At 41.0% G+C, this 20,932-nt stretch overlaps 1 protein-coding gene across 1 annotated transcript in view; it reads left to right on the top strand.

Annotated features, from left to right (window-relative positions):
• Window positions 1–20,932, top strand: part of sox5 (SRY-box transcription factor 5) — a 222,283-nt gene that overhangs the window by 64,372 nt on the left and 136,979 nt on the right. Inside the window, exon 3 of the mRNA XM_069520277.1 lies at window positions 18,657–18,743. The gene's annotated coding sequence lies outside the window, so the exon portion shown is untranslated. The remainder of the gene's footprint in view (window positions 1–18,656; window positions 18,744–20,932) is intronic.

The raw sequence follows: 20,932 nt of genomic DNA, 5'->3' as shown, positions 1-20,932 counted from the left end.
AAATATTAATTAAGGCGATCACTATATTATGATAGCTGTTGCATCGGTTTGGCTATAGTGACTTTTAAAATGAGAGATCACACAGACTGTTAGTTGAGTCAGGGTGAGAGTCTGCAGTCTAGGTCATAAACCCCACCTCCTCCATGTTAGTGAATGGGACATGAACCAAACTAAAGTCAAAAGTACCTAAAATGATGGTTTCTCTCATTTTAAGTAGCTCTTATCACATTGGTGTTTTCTCGATCGTTCATATATTTTCTCCATCCCCCTCTACTGCACAGACTCTGGCTACAAATGAGTAAGAAGGCAGAGTTTGTTTGATGATGCTGAACTTGCATGGTCAAAAATGAATGCATGTAATGTCATCTTTCAGAAAGCTCAGGTCCAAAAAAGAGTGAACCCAGAATAGGTCAAAATACAGAAAAAAAGCTATGTTCTTTAAACGTAGCTAACGAGCGTGGACTCTATCTATTAATGAGCTGCTATGTGTGTGTGTGGGAATAACAGTGGGCTTTGTGTGGTCACTTTTTTTCATTTCTATAACTGTCATTATGGTCATTGTACTTTGTCCCCCTCCCTCTCTCTTGCCCTCTCTGTCTCTCTCTCTTCCTATGTCATTGTTTTTGGGGGGAGGAGGAGTTCCAGGCCTGCGAGGGGACAAGGTCCATGCTAATGGCAGGAAGTCTTTAAAGTTTGCAGCCGCCGCATTTCATCTAAGTGCAGAGGGGGCCCCCTGGCCTCAGACCCCTGCTTTGATCCTCTCTGTCTCTCTCCCGGCATGTTTCCTTTTCGGCCTCTCTCGCCCTCTCTCTCGTCCCTCGCTCGCCACAGCACCCAGGCAGAGCTGCTGGTTAATTAACGGATCCCTTATTGCACACGCCCAGCACAGTATGGACACATGTACATGGACATGGCACACACAAGCAAACACATATTACGCAGGGTACACGCGAAGACGGACACACACGTGTAACGCACTAACAAGGCAGCAGACAGAAACATACATTGTGCCTCCGCAGTCTGGCTCACTCTCACCAATTTAACTTATCTTTGAATTACTCTGGCACAAATTGTCTCCTTGGCAATTCAGTCAATGTGATATCAATCTGCTCAATTAGATAAGTGCTGCAGGTGGATTTTATTTGATTTCATGTTGTGTTGAAGTGATATTTTGTTTCATTCTGGAGAAGATCTTTGTGCCAAAGCGTGTGTGTGTCTGTGTGTGTGAGCAAGATGACCTTGTGCATTATCTCTAATGCAGCAAAGGCCACACAATGGTGCCAAACTTCTTGACAATACAAAAGTCACATCTGCAGCATCTGTAGGTAAAACCCTTCATTATTTTCAAAGTGACACTATGCTATTCTTTATATTCTCCCATGGTGTGAACAAAGGGAGCACATGGCTCACATTCACCTTCAAAAGATGAGATATAAATACTCTTAGCTTAGCACAATTAGTTTTATGAATTCATAAATTCACAAAAGGTCAAGTACGGTGGATCAGCACTTGGCTACTGGCCTTGAGCCAGTGACTGCAGCAGAGCAAAGCCAATATCACGAAGCGCAAGAGTTCAGACCGCCGACAATGAAGCTGGAGGTCAAAATAAATGAGCCTCAGGATCTCCCTGGGGGACATTGTGTCCAAGCAGTGATTATTGAACTAACTTTAACCTGGTTGGAAATATGTAGAGTAGTGGTGAGTGTCACATTTCTCTGCTCAGACACATTCACAACGTCATCTTAGGACAGGGGTGGTGCAGCTGGTTTTAGCAGTCAGAGGCAGGAAGTGACATATTCATTCCACTGCGGCGATCACGTGTTGTCATCTCTTATCACAACAAACTCTCTTGACGCCTTCATCAGTGTCTTGGCTTCATGTTTTCATTTGGGGATATCTGTAGTGTTGATTAGTATCTTTGAAAGCAGGGAGTTCTTTTTGACAGACGTTGTGGTCCAAAAAGTAAGTAACTAGGCAATTTTACATCATTTGATATCGTTAATTATCACAATAACTTTCACATTATTTTTTACATTTTTCTCCAAAGTCATCATTTTAAACTCTTCTTATGGCCACAAATTTGTCCCAAACAAATCTGACATGGACTAATTGTTTTATTCCTTCTCACTGTAACAAAGTATTATCGATAATGATCCACCATATTGATTGATAATTATTGATATTGTTTTATTGTCTAGCCTTGTTTACAAGAAAGCTCCACAGGTAGTTGTGTGAATTTTAAGTGCAGTGTACAGTCAGATTAGACCCAAGACAGTTGCTTTTAATTGTATTTTTTGAAAATTGTATACTATAATAACATAATTATATACAGTTTCAAGTCCCCGGTAGTACTTCTTCTTCCTCTCTATTCTGAGCCACCCATATGACGTGCCAATATATTTTTATCATCTCTCTTGTTGCATCATTTTTTTTGCACACGTGGACAAGAGTTGCAAATAAAGTCACCAAGTTTGAGTAAAGGGTCAAGAGTTTGAGAGAAGCTGCTGCCGCCCTCAGACCGGATGGGTAAAATGTCAGTGGTTTGACCAATCAATAACACAGAGCAACAGGAACACATCCTCATCTATGTGGAATGGGAGATTTGGTGAGTAATTTTGAGATCCAGCATCCAGGGAAGTGAAGATTTAACAGAAGCTGTGTCTCAATTCAAGGGGCTGCATCCTGAGCACACACAGCAGCACAACTAGGTTGTCAGAAGGTTCTTCTAAATATGGTCAATAAATTTGACTCCAATGGATAGAGCCTTCTCTGGGCCAACCTATCCCAGGATTCATTGCGCTACGGTGATGGGCAGTTTTTCAAGAGGTAATGGCACCAGAAAGTGACAAGCCAGCCAATGCTTGAATATCAGGACTCAACTAAACCAAACAGAAAACAAAAATCAAAGGGCATTAAAACGTAATAGTTGTGTCCAACTGCAGCTCTGTTGCTAGGTGACAGCGGTATGGGTGGGGACAAGCTGGTAAGAATCACCTGTAGACATGACATCTCATTTCGCTTTGGCTTTTAAAAGAGGTGGTTCTTGTAGACCTCAACCTCTGCAGGATGGAGACCCTGAATTGGAACACAGCTGCAGTGTCTACTGACCTGACCTAAGCAGAAAACCCAAATTAAGGATCTGAACTGTGGATTTTGTGTGTTGTTGGTTCACAGCTGGTTTTGTGTGAATTTCATGTCATTAGCTAATAGTCGGCTTGATGTGCGTGACACTTAGCAGCCGGTTTGTTGGTCCAACAATGTGTCTGCCCTGGCTAGGGCTGGGGGTGGGTTAGTTTTTTTTGTTTTCAGAAGCTCTACCAAATTTTGGTGCAATTAAACAGCCATCAGTATCCATTTGTATCAGTATTCTTCAGCTAACAAATCTTTAATATCTCATTCAATAAAAGCCAGCACTTTGAGCCAGCCGGAGAGAGGGCACTGCAGCTGACCCTGTGTGTGTGTGTGTGTGTGTGTCAGTCATACTTGTAGAGAGGTATTAGCCTAATGGCAGTTGCATTCATACACTTTTATTAGCTTTTCACGTGCCTCTGCTGGGCTCCAACCACTTGCTTTAATACACACACACACACACCCTCTTTTCCTCTACTTCTGTCAAACAGCCACTACACACACATACATACACACACACACACACACACACACACATGCACACACGCACGCACACAGTCACAGGTCTCTAAGTGAGACAGGGCCCTGGGTAATTTGCTGTAGTGGAGCGGAGTGGCACTAAAAGCCTGCTGGGTAATTGAGAGGCTAGGGGACGGAGTGAAGCTGACTGCCCTCTGCGTTTGTGCGTGTGGGTGCGTGCGTGTGGAAGTGTGTGTGTGTGTTTTTGTGGAAGCGAAGGCCCATGCTCTTTCTCATTATGCCGTGGCTCCTGCCTGCCTGTCATTGTCTGGACGCAGCACCCACAGAAGGCAACAGTAATGCGCAGTGACATGTGGCGTGTGTGTTTGTCTGACTGTATGCATGTGTGTGTGTGTGTGTGTGTGTGTGTGTGTAATGAGACATCATGTCCTCTGTAAAATAACAGTTTCCTCACCCTGCCCTCTCGTCTCCTACACATGTGCACAAATGCAAACACATGCATGAACACACACACAGTTTCCTTGTTCCACTGGTATCTAGACTGAAGTCAGCTGGACCCTGAAACCTGCCCCCCCCCCACCACCACCATCACCACCACCACCACCTCCTCCTCCCTCCAATTCCTCCTGTTCCACAAACTCTGTTTTACATCACCCATCCATACTGGATGTAGCATATTATACCTGACCCTGATGTACGCACATAAACAGCAACCTGCCCCCAGGACATCTTATATGTCTTCTCGTGATCAGTGGACACTCTTTACATACAATAAAGATGTAAATAAAAACATGTTAATATGCGATTCAAAACAGATTTGACACATTTTAAAATGACTTTTAAAAGAAAAGGAAATAAAATTCTATTTAAAAAATGCATAAAAACAGAAAAGAAATAAATTGATATAATAAGAGTGCAGGAGTGCGGCACGTGCAACATCAAGTTAAAGGCTGTAGCAAAGGAAAGTTCTCAAATAACTGCATTACATGCCACAACAGCAGCTGAAAACGGGTGGTCTTACCGTCTGCGTGGACAGTAAGAATGTTGTGGAACATATGAACTACAGCGCAGGCATGTGGGTCATTATGAAACTGTGGCAGGACAAAAAATGGCTGCGCAACAATAAATCAATATTAGAGCAGTCAACAATTCTTCTGACAACTAAATGATTCATTTTGTTTACTTGTTGAGCATAATTTGATTATTTGTTGCTTTTACTTTTGCCTTTTTTAAATGTGATAATCACCTTTTTCTATATTTTCTGTCATTCTATTGACAAAACAATAATTGATTTTGAAAACAATGGTTCATGACTGGATAAATAGTGCTGAGGTGAGTAAGGAAAATACCTTATATCTAGTGAACTGACCCTTTAAGATGCAGCGGTCTTTGACTTGAGTAAAACCATTTTTGGCTGATGGAGCTGCCGGGTCAGTTCCTCACCCATACTCCTTTTTTCTTCCTCTTTCCTCCTCCACCTCTGTTGCCGAGCAGGAGATCAATACAGTGTCTTCTCTCCTCAATATCTGTCACTCACAATTCCTTCTGGCAGACCTTTTTATTATGCATGCATCAAATGCTTGAATACAGCTCGGCTCCTATGACAGGGTTGCAACCCCCTACGATGGCAAGTATCTGGCCTGCTGAAGTGTCCTTGAGCAAGACAAGCAGGATTATCCTATGAGGTCTAATCAAGGTGAAGAGTTAATCTTTTTCTATTTTTGTTTTCACTTGGAAGTTCAGAAAATATTTCTTTTTGGTGTCAGAAAGGACCTTATAAAATGTAAAATTTACACTGCCTTGTGGCAAATAATTCCCATTGTTAGCTTTGATATATGTATTTTCATCACATGGTGTGAGGTTCACTTGAATCAATTTTCATTCCAATTGCAGACTGTAGAAGTTTATATTGTCAGGCCCCAGTTCTGTTTGTTCTGGCTTCCCACACATCCTGGAAAACCTGTAAATTCAGAGACAGTTTCAAGTCTTGAAATCAATCTGGTAATTGATTAAAATTACCAAAATTCCTGGCAATAATCTTTATTGTCTTTGAAATAATTTTACTGTATTTTAACCACTCACATAGATTGTTTACACAAACGTTAGTGTGCGTTTTGTGGGACAGAAATATCGTGTTCAACCCACCAGCAGTGTCGAGCTCTTTCACACAGAAGAATGTGGTCACACAGACACCTCATACATTGTTGACAAATGTATATGAATATAATCTTTCATATAGCTTTGTGAACATTTCTCCACCAGTCTACCATTGTCGTTTTCCTCCTTTCTCTACCTTTTACCTGAATGATGCAAACAGCTTACTTTTAGCCTCTCTCCCTCCTCTCCCTGCACTGCTCCTCTCCTCTTTTATCTCTAATTGATGTTGACATCAAATCAATAATTTCTCTGTCCTTTTGTCTGTTTGCTCAGATGGCATTGGCGGGGTGAGGGAAGAACTATGGAAAGTGATGGCGTCTCCAGTGTCTCCCAAAGGATTTTTTTTTACATTGGGGGCAGGCCCATCCTACGCAATAATAAATCACAAAATATTTTTAGTAATTAATTACTGGTGTTGGATCATGAATCCGGATCGTTCCAGCTACTTTAACCCTGATTTCCTGGGTGTACACGGCTCATCTCGCCTCGTGTTGTGTGTGGCAGGTGAACTGCGTGTGTGCAAAATGTTTGACTTTTCTTTTTTTCAATGTGTTTAAATGTGTGTCTCATAAACACTCAATGGAATCAAACAAACACAAAGAGAAATTCAAGTACTCAAGCAGGTCAGCAGGGGAGTGAGGGGGATGATAAGGATATACAGGTATAAGGCACAGTAGAAGTAGAAGCAGTAGAAGGATACCAGATTGATAATGTTCGTCTGCCCTGATCCTGAAGCATCGGCAGCAATAATTTTGCATTGCCTGGCTGTAGGGTAAATCCTGCTCTCCCTTGTTTTTGAAATAGAAGTGTGAGAGGAGTGAGGAAAAACTGGAGGAAATAAAAAGCTGAGAGAGTGAGAGGATGACGGTGGAAGGCAACTTGGGAAAGGAGCAGAGGAGTGTCACAGCTTCCAATGCTGAAGTGTTTGTGCAAATGTATGTCCTCCATACAGAGACAAACACATAGTTTTGTCTGCAGGCCTTCACTCACACACAAGTGTCTGAAGGCCTTTATACTTTTAAGTGTTTTCATATTATCATGCATTTTTTTTTCTGTCAAGGCTGGCTCACTGCTCTTGACCATGCATAGTCCTCCTTTTCATGTTTTCATGTACTGTTCTGCTGCAATGTGATCAGCTAAAGCTTGTTAGGTAAGCCATGTCAGAGCAGAGGGCTGGAAAAGAGGCTTTTCACCTCGTTCAACAAAGTCTGTCTCTCTCTCCCTCGCTCTCTCTCTCTCTCTTTTCGTCTTCCAGTCTTTTTTCCGATTTGCTGAATTTGAAGGATTACACTTCAAAATTTGGAGAATGTAGCTTACAGCGTCTGATTTGTAATTGTGACGTTTTTTTCAGTCAACTGAGGAGATCAGTGATGTAATGACGTTTTCATTTTCACTTACTTTAAAATGTCAATATTTAGCAGAAGCTCTATCTTGCAGGTTTTTACGATGCACGAGCAGTGGAGCACTCCCCATAATTCATCGTTCTGATCATAGACTGTATATAAAGATGGACGGAGCGTCTCCACTTCATCCCACCATACAAAAATGAGTCCAAAATATCCTGAATACAAACGCTGCCATTTTGTGCCATAGATGTCATTTGGAGCCAGGCTGCTCAGTTGTGATCAGGGATGGAGCCGTGGTATCGAGATCCTTTTGTCATGTTGTCCATCTTTATATACGGTGTAATAACATCTGTGTTATCTGAAAATAAATATTGCAATATTGAGCTTTTTTTGCCACAACTTAATAAAAATAAAAGATAACACAGTCATACCTTCTGCTGTTTCCCTGACAGAGAATGGCTGAGTTTACTGACAAAAAAACTCTGCACCAGCGGCGACTCTCAAACGAACAACCACAAATGTGCAAATGCAGGCGTGCACACACATACAAACCTGTGAAGCTGCATAGAGAAGCTCGCTGATAAAAGAAAGTTAACGTGCGGAATGAGCTTAATATATTTGAAATCACACATTTTATCTGTTTGAGGAACTTCTTGTTTGTCATGATCGCTCTTTAATGTTCCTGCACACGTTTCTCCATCAGCAAAATATTTACCTGCAGGAGACACAAATAGAAACAGACAGCAGTGTGACATCGAGGCAGTGCACAGCAAAGTGAATGCTTGGGCGTCATGGTGGTGGACGGCTGTATGGATTTTCCTTTCAGCTCCACTGACCTGAGTTCAATTCCCAACTCATGAAAAATTTTTACACTGTGAGTGACCTTTTCATTGAAAACACACACTGTATTTCTCTCTTCTTTTCTTTTCCTTTCTTTTCACCCAGTTTTCACGGTGTTTCTCACCTACTTCTCATTTTAATAACATCTATATTTTCACATCACCTGATTTTCTTTTCTTGTTTCATATTTTTTTTGGAGACTCACACTTCTTAGTCCTTGTCATGTATGCCTTTCCGTCTTTTGAATAGTTGCATGCATGTGTGATAAACAAACTATTGTGTGAAGCTGTCTGTTCTTCTTTTAGAGATATGATACTGTTCAATTTGTTAAACACTGCATCAATAGTGGCTTCAACAGATCTCCCCGCATTAGCAACAACAGCCATTTTGGTTCTTAACTAAAGTGAGTTGAATAATGTTTAAGATTGTTAACATAGTGATGGAGAGGACTTGTTAAGTTGTGCTGATTGGCTCCAAGTGAGATAAGGAAGGAGAGAAGGTCTTTAAGCTCAAGAGACATCATTAGAGGGAGAGTGCTGATTTTTATTTGCTGTATAGTGAGGTGTAGCTCATTAAAGGAGGACCATTACATAGATATTATCATTGATTATGCAATGCTACCAATGTGGTGTTTTAACAATACTACTGTCATTTTCTTCATCACTGCTGTGACACGTTTCCTAGTCTTCATCATAGATCTCTCAGATTTGTTTGCAGGAGTCTAGAGGACAGACTCACTGGATTTTCTCTGGAAAAAGGTAAAGAGCTTCTGCTACCATGAAGATTGTAGACTGGGACAGGGATCAATAGATAGTTTCATTAAGTGTTAATGTTAGATTACAATTAAAAGGTGCCACTGGGGGAACTCTGTCACGGAGACAGGTTTATAGTCACAATCATAGAAGATCATTTAAAGAGGTCTTGTGTGCAGCTTAAACCTTATTCAGACAAATGCAGATGCTATGAGACATTTTGCCATCACTCTCGCTGCATATGTCGAACCAAACACACAATTCAGTGCTGATGTTTTTTGATGTTTGGCCCAAAGACATGATTGAAAATATAGGAAATCCTTATATGATCATGTGCTTACAGGCTGGTAAGTTGATCCACTTTTTATCTTATTAATAAAGTTAGTTAAAATAGGGAAAAAAAACAGGGTCTGTAGCCCTCGTTCCATTTGAAAGAAATGATTAGCTGATGTACCTTAATGACATACTAACTGACTTGCCTGTCTGTGCTCTCACTGCACATCACCTCTGAAGTTGAGACGAAAGTCAGAAGTTAACAAGCGAGCCACGGAAAAGTCGGCTTCTACAGTTGTCAGGCACGTTCACACTGGTGCAGCATTGACAAGAGGGCCAATCGGCTGCATATTTTCAATGTGCATTCTGTTCTTGCTTGCTTTCCCAGGATTACCGACCCTAGCTTTGAAAATTTAAACCTTTCATCATATATTATAGTTTCATGAAAGATTTAGAAATTAGAAAACACACATTATTTGTGTCGAGAACTTTGACTGACTGACACAGATTCCTACATTTGAAGCTTATTGATGTTCGCAGTCCAGTGTCGTCCAAATCAAAACCTACAGACACTTGGCCGTCGCCACTGATGGCACACACACTGTGAACTGAAACCGTACAGAAGAGATAACACCCATAATAAAAGGAAAAAAATAATCCAACAAGGCAAACACAATAGTCCCTGATTAAGATCTAATGTGATTTCACACTACTTGGCGTGGCACAGAGGTTTAATTTACTGCCGCTGGACTTGGAGCGGTATCTGCACTGACTTAGGGGCACAGAGGCATAACAAGGGGAGGAGGAGGGTGGGTGTGTTTTTTGGTGGGGGGTCGGTTGTGTCGAGGTCAGATTTGGGTTGGGGTGTGTGTTGTGGTTGTGGTAGATCGCTGGAGCTGAGCGGAGTCCTGTCAAAAACGGTATTGGCGCAAGTGATCGGCCCTGTGTTTATGCTGTCGCTCTGTCTGGAGAAATTAGTCATGTCCCATTCAGGAGAAGAGGAAGCAAAGATACAGAGAGTGAGAGAGGAGTGTGTGTGTGTGTGTGTGTGTGTGTGTGTGTGTGTGTGTGTGTGTGTGCTTAGCATGGCTGCCTCTCTGGACAACGCAAAATGAGGAGATTCAATTGCAGTCTTTTCATGTGCTGTCCAGTTCAGGGACACATGCATACAGACCATTCATTTATGTAAGCAACCATACACATACCTATAGAGACAGTATATATATATATATATATATATAAACACACATGCACACGCAACACACTCACAAGCCAGGCCAAAGCCAGTGGGAAGCGTCTCGTGAAAATCAATAGACATGTACACAGTCACAGACACATGGGACAAGAGTATAATGTGTGTGTGCGAGTGTGGATGTGTGTGTGTGTGGATGTGGATGTGTGTGTGTGTGTGTGTGTGTGTGTGTGTGTGGATGTGTGTGGATGTGCCACTGGTTGATCCACAGAAAATGGGTTTGTTGAGTCCCCTGTGCTATGTAACATTACAGAGTAATTACAGTGTGTGTGCTTTGTTTAGGGGAAGTCTAATTATGCTGTTTGGGTTGTGCAGGGCCCTGGGGTGTCACCGTGTGTGTGAGAGTGCGTGTGCGTATTTGTGTGAGTATGTGTGTGTGTGTGTGTGTGTGCGAGAGAGAGATTGTAGTCGGTGAGAAGACACTAATTGTGGAGGCGGTGTTAATGGTACAGCAACTGTCAGAGAGGGAGCGAGAGAGAGAGAGAGAGAGAGAGAGAGAGAGAGAGATTTACTTTGGCCGTCTAGTCTTTCACTACCTCTCTTCATGAGGACGTGACTTTACAGTATCACCTAATGTCACATTTAAGATATAGATTGTAAAACATTGTTGGATTTTTGTCTTTCACAGGTATATATGGATATACAGTCTCGATATATCATGTGAATAATTTCCATCTTAACTTTGTTTTACTTCATACAAACTTTGTTATCTGAAAACACAGAACATCACATACGGTATAACACCCAATATACATTACAATTGAAATCTGCCACCTAAATACAAGGCTATGGAGAAAAAAACATCTCATGTATTGTGATGTGGAAGACGTCACTATGGGTTGATTGACCTGTACAGTGTGAGCAGATTCTGGATGAGGAGAAAAACCTGTAGAGCCTACATGAAGTACAAGATCAATAGAATCTCACAGTGTCTTCTCGGGTCTACACTTCTAGTTGTCCATCAGTCTTTATACGCACTTCAATAACTAGGTTTCTCAGTGGAAATTTGAAATATTGCAAAACAGGTTTCTTTGTTTGTTTCTGAAGTCATGACCTGGCTCATGGTTCAGACAAACAATAGGAGGGAGAACACACCAATGGTTGTCAATCAAACAAGTGTTTATTAATCAAACTATTTACAAAAATAAACCAAGATGCTAATAAGTCAGTAAAAATCAGCAATGTGATGTTGTGCATGGATGAGTGGAAAATACAACCTGTTAAACAAAAATAACAAACAAAACCCAGGAGCACATGTGGGAGCTGCGAGTGAGAGAAAGAGACTGAGCCAGCCGGCTAAATAGGTTCGAGACCAGGCCACTCAGGTGAACCTCATCTTCCTGACGACCTCCACTCTGCTGCCACTTCCTGCCAACAACCAAGCCAAACAGAATAGGAGCGGGGGGGGGCTCGTCACAGATAAAATAAAATGACCAATGAAAAGAGAATCATGGTGTATGACGCCTACTCTCCACTGAAGAGGTGAAAATTATTGTCAGACGTAAAAAAATGTGATATGAGTGAAACAATAAGGAAAAAACAACTCATGTAACATTTCCCAGATTAATACATGAAACAAACATGAATGTCATATTTACATCTGCTACTTCAATGTTTATCACTCATGTATCTTCTGTAAAGATTCGATGACATCTGATATATGCTTAATAATGTTCTTTATAAGATGGCTAGTGTTTTATAGGATTAACTGATTAGATTCTGGTGGTCAAGGTTAATGTGGCCTCATAAAGCACAATTTTTTCCTTGTGGATATGAAAGCTCGAGACCGCATTGAGGGATTCCTTTCACATTTTGCTCTGAAATTCACTTGGACTCAGGAATTAACTGTGTAGTAGCCATAAGTCAAGGTTACTGTGGCCTGACAAAGTATGTTAATGTATTTTTTGAATGTTATCTCAAGATGTCTTCAAATTTGGTACAAACATTCACAAGATTTCAGTGGTCAAAGGTAAAGGTTCAACTTAAATGAATCTGGAAACCAAATTTGGGGGAGGAATACAACCGCAAAACGATTATTCTAGTTGTTGTGAGCCCTGGAGAACAGGACATAATGGCAGTATGGTATTTGTGAAGTTTCTGTTTGTGTGTTTGTTTCAAGGTCTTCACAAGGCCTCACAGCTGTGTATAAGGTGTTCTTTATTGACATCCATCAGAAATGCAATCGGCCCATTCTCTGTCATAAAGACGGCACAAAAAAGGTCCCATTCTTCCTTGTTTATATAATTCTAATTACCCAGGTTGATTTAGATTTGGGGAAAGAAAAGCAGTGATGTCGTATTTCAAAAGAAGACGTGGGCTTGAATAGCTGTTGGCTGGCTCCTAGAAGGGGTCAAGGTACTGAGATGTGTCCTTGTCCATAAACAAACAATACAATACACTGTCATTGATGCATAATTGCTACGCACATTTGTTCCTGCAAGTTGTTGTTCATCATGACATCTTTGGACCCAATGGTGCATTGTCTGTACAATGTTAGACCAGACTTCATTTCATATAATGTGCTCCGGGGCATCAATTTACCCAAGGAATATAATGAAGTACATTTTGTTATTGTTAACATTGTCAATTACAGAATGCAGCATAACAGCAGTAATCCATTTTAAAATGAATGCAGGAATAAATGAAATTTCTGTGGCAGGGTCGTTGTTGTCCACACTGATTTTACTGTAGAGGCTTTTTGAATGGTGATGTTGTGCCTTTAGGAGACAGTTAAGGAGAAGTTTATTCTTCTGTGCAATTACAGACTTGTATAAACTATTATACAAGTCTGTAATTGCAGTATTTAACAATAGACACTTTTTCTATAGTGCTACAGGAATTTGAAGTGATGCTCCTCAATGTGAACCCATCCCTTTGACCTTTACCTAATAATAAGTTAGTGCTGTATACCTTAAATCCTTATGTGGAGTATATGGGAGCTTTGTATCAACAACGTGTGCAAATGTGTTGGAGTGGGTTTGTATAGTTGATAGTTGAGAGTGTGTTGTGCTGCGGTGGTCCGTGAGTAACATGATTCAGTGGTGGAGACGTGCTGAGTAGGCCTTAATTTGATAAAAGAAGAGTGGACTTAAATATGGTGACCCTCTGAGATGCTGTAGCTTCTGGCTCTCAGCGACATATTGTACATGGTACTTACTCTCTTCCTGGAGTTAATATGTAGGGGACAGTCATAATAAAGGATCAGCGCAGCAAAAACACATAAGCAAAGTTTTTCAAAGTGGTATCTAGCCATGTGGACAGTTTAGATTTTTTGAGCTGATTGTGCGCTCCTGTGGTGTCAAAATAATTGGAAAAATTTGTTCAGGACTGGGAAATTTTCCATGAACGCCACCACAAGTCGGAACAACAACTCGGAAAGCAAACATTTTGGTACATGAGCAGCTGACATCTCTTGTAAACCAATAAACATAATTCTGCAATAAAAATCCGTAGCTTTAAATCCTATTGCTTGAAAACGACCACCTAAAACCTAAGGGTTTTCTGAAGAGCCATGAGACATGAACCGTCATAAATCTCTGCTTATTCCTGAAAGTTCATGAAAGATTTTTAAAAAACCAATAAAGCCGGAAAACTTGCTGAGACCGCCAGATCTGTCTCCTTTGTATCCTGTCTATAATCCAATCAATTGTCTCGCATTTCTCCCAGTCAGATGCTTTTATAATTTGTATTTTTGTTATTTATCTGGCTGTATCCAAATCTTTCTGTCTTCATCTGGGTCCCTCTGTCTCAGAGACAATTGGCATGTCCGCACACTTATACAACAGTCCTATGATCTCTCAACTCACATTGCCAACAAACCACTGGTACTGTGTATTTTGTTTTTGTTCTGTCATAATGCTAAACTACCGTAGATAATTCTTATGTGCGTGTTTGGGTTCAATGACTTTTCAATGTGTTCATGTCTTTGTGCCATAATGTTTGTGTGTGGCAGCCTTTGGCAGAATGGTCCCGTGGTCCCTCCCCTTGTCCATCCACTCTGTTAGCGATCTTTATCTTCCCCCAACAATCAGGCTTTATCCCTGGACACTCCTGGCCCCACGGTAGCCCAGGGAGCAGCGGTCCAGCGCTCCCATCCAATCCAAATCAGACATACTTCCTCACATATGTTCACTTGTATAAGACACACAAGCAATTCCACACTGACAGTGGAGGGATTGTGGAGCAGCATAAACAAACTGAATCTGAAGCTAAAGATTTTGACAGAGATTCTCTTGCTACTTGCTTTAAAAGTTTGTAAAAAAAGAGGTGCAGCTGAAAAGTTAGAGAAAACATGATTCTACATTTGGTCAAGAAATGTGGAAGCATTAACATTCATTCATACAATATGTACTGGTACAGAGGTATTATATCTCACAGCGATAAGTTATATGATCAGAAACACAAAATCTGCTAGAGAAAACCATGGCAACCCTTATAAAATGAATGATAAATCTCCCCCCACAAAAGCAAATGTTACAAAAATAAATAAGATCTTTTTATTGTGACCGAACACAATGTGCATGACAAGAAACAGCAAAAGTACAAAAGTGTCATTGTGTTAGCATCAGTATCAGAAGTTTGAGAACACGATGTGGTGTTTGATCACAAGAAGCCTGTGGCACTATGAGAAGAGACTGAGAGCATTGATTTCATTGTCGAGGAACATAGAGTGTATGTGAGTTGGCAAGTGTGTGTGTATGTGTGTGTGTGTGTGTGTGTGTGTGTGTTTGTGTGCGTGTGTGTGTGTGAGTGAACTGGAACATTAAGCTATAGAGGCCCATTCAGACCTTCTTTTCTCTCCCCTCCTTCCATCAGGAGATAGCAGGGACATTGAACTGCGGCAACAAAAGCAGATATCCATCAGACAGGGTTTCTGAGAGAGAGCAGCATTGTGTTGAAAGGGGCTTAATGGAAACTCAGCTTAGAGCTTTATTCACACAAACTGTACTCTTGGGTTGGGAGAAACACGAATGTGCACACACACACACGTTCAATTTTCCTATGAACCAAACACTGCTTGTTCTTCTCTGCTAAAATTGGTGCTCTCATTTTTCTAATGTTTTAAAAATGGTAGAGGAGAGGTTGTGAAAGTTGTCATGCTGCTCCGTAGCACTAAAATCTGTTGTGCAAGAAAGTCTTTGTTTGATTGTTATATATATATATATATGTATAGAGAGAGAGAGATACTGAATATAAATAAAGAAAAGACAAACAAAATGGGTAAAAAAAATCTCTGTCCAATCTCCAATATTCAATAAAATCCCAAAATATTTCACACAGTTTCTTCAGTGTGAAATTATTGCATAATTCTTTGTTTTTGTTGTGCTGTTTTATTGCTGCCCAGGGTCATGTGGCACATGAAAGGCTAAGAACTTTTATAGACGCATCATGCTGTCGATAGATCACAGAGGCCTCCAGATTTACAGAAGGGTTGAATCAAGATTTCTCTGTATTGTATTGACTTAGCAGAACAGTGTTCACATCCCAATAAGTCTTCAAACAGCAAAGTAGACAGTCAGATTACATTCCAAGTTCAACTCCCAAGCTTTTCTTATCTGCTCCTGCTATTAATAAGATTTACACAAGTTTAGGCAACTTGGTTTAAGGTAAAGATGACCTTTAAGCTGCATGCTTTGTATACACACCTCAGTCCCTTCTCTAAAGATTTTTACATGGTGCTTTTGTGAGGAGTTCAATTTAAATGACACAATAATGTATTAATCAATGAGGTACTCCAGGATGTTAATGTCCAAAGTGGTGTAAACCATCATATTAGCTGGGTCGCAAAAAAACCCTGAAGTCAGTAAGTCAATCTTCCAATACAAATGATTTTCAGAGAGCTTGAAAATAAGTTTTGCATTGTGTGTGTGCTTATCCTTAATAAATCTGAATAAAAAAAAGAGGGAAATAACAGACAACATGATTGGTTTGTCCATTGGTAGTTGGCTTACAGCTGAGGTCTGTACATTCAAAGTTTTGGCTGAATAAACACAAAACATTCCAGCTTTCAAATTTGCACAAATTAACTTTCTGTCCAACCACATGTCTTGTTGCTTCCATTTTTGTAACTGATGTTCAACATGTTTTGATATGCCACTTTCCTTTGGCATGGTGTGGTCCCATGGGAACTGTTACACACAAGTATCACTAAGATTAAAAATGTCCTTGTCTGAGATCAACTAACCCTATTCAATGTGATAATGGGGGATTCTTTCATGGTTATTAAGATTTTAGTAGTGAGGCATTACAAAATAAAGTACAAACCAATTTAAAAAGGTTTGTTACCATGGCAACGTTTAAAAGTTTCAAAGCATTGGGGTCAGGCCTTGTGGCCGTGTAAACAAAAGCGCATTAAAACTTTAGACACAACATTTGAAATGACAAGTGTAAATGAGGCTATGGCCTTGTTAATTGCAGTGCTTTTGTTTTTGTCTTGTTCTCCTTGTCTACCTCTGCGAATCCGGCCTGTTATTTGCCAGCAAGAGCAAACAAACATCAATCCCCAAACTCCAAAACTGTTGCAGAGCTACACGACACGTAGGTGTATGTTGGAAGACAAACTCTCCTGTTTCATCCTTTTCGACCCACTGCTCATGTTTTACAGTGAAATAGCTCTGTGAGTTATCTGCATCTGAAACTTTGCCTGCTTCCCCCGTCTAAATAAATAAATATCCCCTGTCTCAGATCAGAGTTGTCCTCTTTTTAATTATGTGTAAACCAGGGATGAGCGAGCAGGCCTCCCATGGATTAACCGCCGACTGACTCCGAAACTTCCAGTCATACTTCTTTATTATAAGACCTGTAAAATCTTTACAGCGCGCTGACAGTCACGCAGGCGCACAGCATCCCAAAAGGTTTTCCAAACTTAAGCGTGTAGACACCAGTAGCCGTTCTGTTGTCCCCAAATCACATCGCCTAATATTCCTCCGAAAAAGACTGCATAAACGGCTGCTCCGAAATTTGATTGGTGGTATTTGTAAGTCAACCTAAATCTCAGAGAAGCTACACACACAAATGGAACAGGGCTTACTAATCCATTTGTAAGGCAATAGGCAGGCAAACAGGCAGGGGAGAGCTTGCCAAGTGTTGTAATCACAACTAAAGATGATGAGCCCACTCCCTTCCTCTACACTACAGCACTGTGTGTGTCTGCATGCATGCTTCTGTGTGTGTGTGTGTTTTTGTGTGCTTTTGCATGTTTGTCCTACATCGCCTCCTTTACAAAACTGTGACAAGAGAGAGAAAATGAATTGGTATCAAGTGGATAATCTACAAAAGTACACTAGGAGCTTTTCCACCTTATGCAAGTCCCCCGCTCATTCATTCGCAGATACCACGCAATCTCTCCGAGAACAACAAGCCGGGCGATATGAGTTTTGAAAAGACAGTAATTGTAAGCAGGTTGGGGAATAAATTAGAACGATGACAAAATACAGAGATAAATCCAGCTTAAGACAGATGTATGCCACTGTTTATTTGATTTCAGCTTTTCTCGCTATCCCGCTCTTTCTCCCTCCCTCATTCCTGATCTTTTTTAGTGGGGTGGAAAAATGGATTTTTGTCAGCGATTTGGCCCTGAAATAGCTTATTGTCTAAGGCAGCCACTGTGCGGGTACAACGTCAACATCACATGTGTGTGCAAACGTGCTCGTCTGTTTCCATGGGGAGTAATGGCCATGGAAGTGTGTATCTGCTGGCACAATACACCACTGTGCTAATTGTTTTAGACTGGTGTGTGTGTTTACAGTGTGTGTGTGTGTGTGTGTGTGTGTGTGTGTACTTCTAAAGTGTCTGTTGTTCATATTTATAGAGACATTCTGGGTAGGGAGCAAGAGTGAGGGGCAAAGGAGAGGAGGGGGAGAAGGAGGAGGAAAGAACGAAGCGAGAGAGGAAAGGAGGAGAGGAGGTGGAGAAGGAGGAGGAAAGAACGAAGTGAGAGAGGAAAGGAGGAGAGGCTGCCTGAACTCTGCTTTGCTGTTCCCTCTGTTTTTTTGTGTGTTTATTTTTCTAATGATCTCTTTTAACTCTGCTCTTAACTCTTACCTCACACAATCATGCCCAGAAGCACTTGCACACTGTTATCAGCACACAGCCAACACGCACACACTCACTCAGATATCTACACACACATGCAGCTTTTACAGGTAGGTGAATCCTAAATTCAAATTTTGGATTCTACTTTTATGCCAGACACAAAAACCATCAAATTAAGAAGATTTCTTAAACATTTAACTTTCGACATGAAAGTGTGAGGAGGCTATGGGATGCCCTCTGTAATAAAAGGATTAAAGAGTATGATAAGCAAAACTTTAAAAGTTCCTCGCTCTTCTCTTGCCTTTAGCTCTCTGTCGTCTGAACCCACACTTACATTACATGTGGATGACATAAACAGCATTAATTAGCTGTTTTCTTTTTTTCTCTCCACAGAAGTGAGAGGACTCTGTGCACAGTGGAGCTGGTCACTTCTGGACATTTCTCACTTCCTTACTTGACATTTGTTCCTTCAAATATCAGGTAAGTGCTCCAAGTAATGTGTCTATAACCAGGTTTCTTTCCAAAGTTAATGTGGATTTCAACCAGATTACCAGAAAATCTGACAAACTAAATGTCAATTAACGTGTGTCCCTATATCCACTGCTGTTAAGTGTATATTGAGAAAATCAGCTGGTGGTGAGAGAGGCATGACAACACACCATCGAAACATGAAATGGACAAAAACAATGTGAAAAACAAGATGCAAAAATGACATGTTTGTTTCATATTAATTTGAGGAAGGTTTGTCTCGTCATTGGTCATCCCTTCATTGGGGGCCAATTCTGTTTCCATTGCACTTTTGCCTTCATTGCTTCATTGCTTCCACCTCAGCTAAGTGCACAGCTTTTTTGTTTTGCATTTCTAGAATAGTCTCAAATTGAGATTCCAACTTATTTCCATTTACCAACCAATCAAGTACACCCATACGATTTTCTGCCACAATACAATACAGAATACAAGTATATCAGCGATGAGGTAATTAAAGATTGCAACTAGACTTAGACCAGTTTGATCAGATGCATTAACATCTGTACAACCTGTCGGACTTTGCACACTGCAGCAGCCACACTCGGGTGGTGTCTCACTCTATTAACTACACAAGCCCCCAATGTTCTGCAGAGTCAGGTTTTATGTTTGTTTCTTTTAATCTCGAGAACTTGGACTGCTCATCTAAAAAGTTTTCTGAGAAATGCATTTGACTGGTGGATTTCTGTAAATGTTGTAGCGCATCAGTGGAATAACTCGATGCGATGACAAAAAAAGCAATGGACGTCTCTGTGTAGGGACAAGGCCCCGAGTTAGAGGAAGACAGCGATAAACCCAGATACAAGACAAATGACCCTGAAATATGAGCCTCGGCTGATACTGTCTGCTCTTTGTGTTTGTTTGTGTGTGTCTGTGTGTGTTTATGTGTGTGCAGAAGTCCAGATAGTGTGTGTCAAGGCAGTGTCATGATCACAGATTGTGGCCTCATCACTTCCCTGCTGAGGAGATTTTGCTGGCACTAGTTAGACTGACCATAGCCTGTGTGTGGTTGTATTGTTGTGTATTTGTACAAATGTATGAATGTTTGTCACAGCCCTGTCAGATCACGCATGAGTCTGCCCACTGCGTGTGTCAACCAGGGGTGACCTTTTTCAGTATGTGTCCCTTGTTGTGTGTGTGTGCATGCGTGCATGTGTGTGTGTGTGTGTGTGTGTGTCTGCGTGTCCAGTGCTGCAGGCAGGGAAAGTCCCTGTCTCTTCTGTGCCAGGGAGTTGGAGGGGACACCTCGTTCATCTGTGTTGTGTGGAGTTCCCCGTTTGAGGGAGAGGGACTGGTCTGCTGCATCAGATTCAACCGATTTGATCCCATCTCTCATTCTATAGTTTTAAATGGTGGGAGAATAGTACTAGTTGATAAATGAAGTGATTCAGATATCACATCCTTTGCTTACGTCGCTGCTGGGCCACCATACACTGTCTGACTTTGTGCTTAATCAGTCAAATCTTTTATAAGTGAATGATGAAACTATAAAATAGCAGCAAACAAGATTATTGCCTCACCTCAGAATTTTTTTCTTTGGTATTATAAGACTACAGTAGATGTTGAAAAGTAGATTATTATCCATGGAAGAATCATATGGTCATTGCTAGAAATTGTAAAAAGCAGAAAATACAGAATAACAAAGAATGTAAAATGTTACGTCTGACTCGAACCATATTACATGACTAGCCATCCAACTGCTAAAAATACAAAAGTAAAAATATCCTCCTCGCCATAGATGATGGCCAAAGTCAGTAGGATGCAGCATTGCCTGGGAACCATGAATGACAAAATGTCAGAAGCATATGGAGAGGGAGACTTGACTCGTTGAGTCTACGAGTTCGGTCCCAACCTGGTTCTGTGCTCTGCTTCTCCCCCACTCTGCAACACCATTTCACACGTCCCCTCAATAAAGGCAAACATGCATGGAAGAATATCTTAAAAAAAGAAAACATGTCGAGAACACGCACCATCGTCTGCACTCCAGTAGGCAGATCCAGACAAATTTGCATCAAGCAAATTTGAAAGCCACATGTTACAGTTGTCTGTTTAAATTTGGTTATGGGATTGCTGAGGTGAGTTTTAAAGGAGGTAGAAGGGGTAGTGAATGGGTCACGGTTCCACAGATGAGCCGATCATCTGGA

The sequence above is a fragment of the Paralichthys olivaceus genome, chromosome 23 (assembly GCF_024713975.1).
Source record: "Paralichthys olivaceus isolate ysfri-2021 chromosome 23, ASM2471397v2, whole genome shotgun sequence".
Taxonomy (NCBI): Eukaryota; Metazoa; Chordata; class Actinopteri; order Pleuronectiformes; family Paralichthyidae; genus Paralichthys; species Paralichthys olivaceus.
This window is presented reverse-complemented; position numbering and strand designations above follow the sequence as displayed.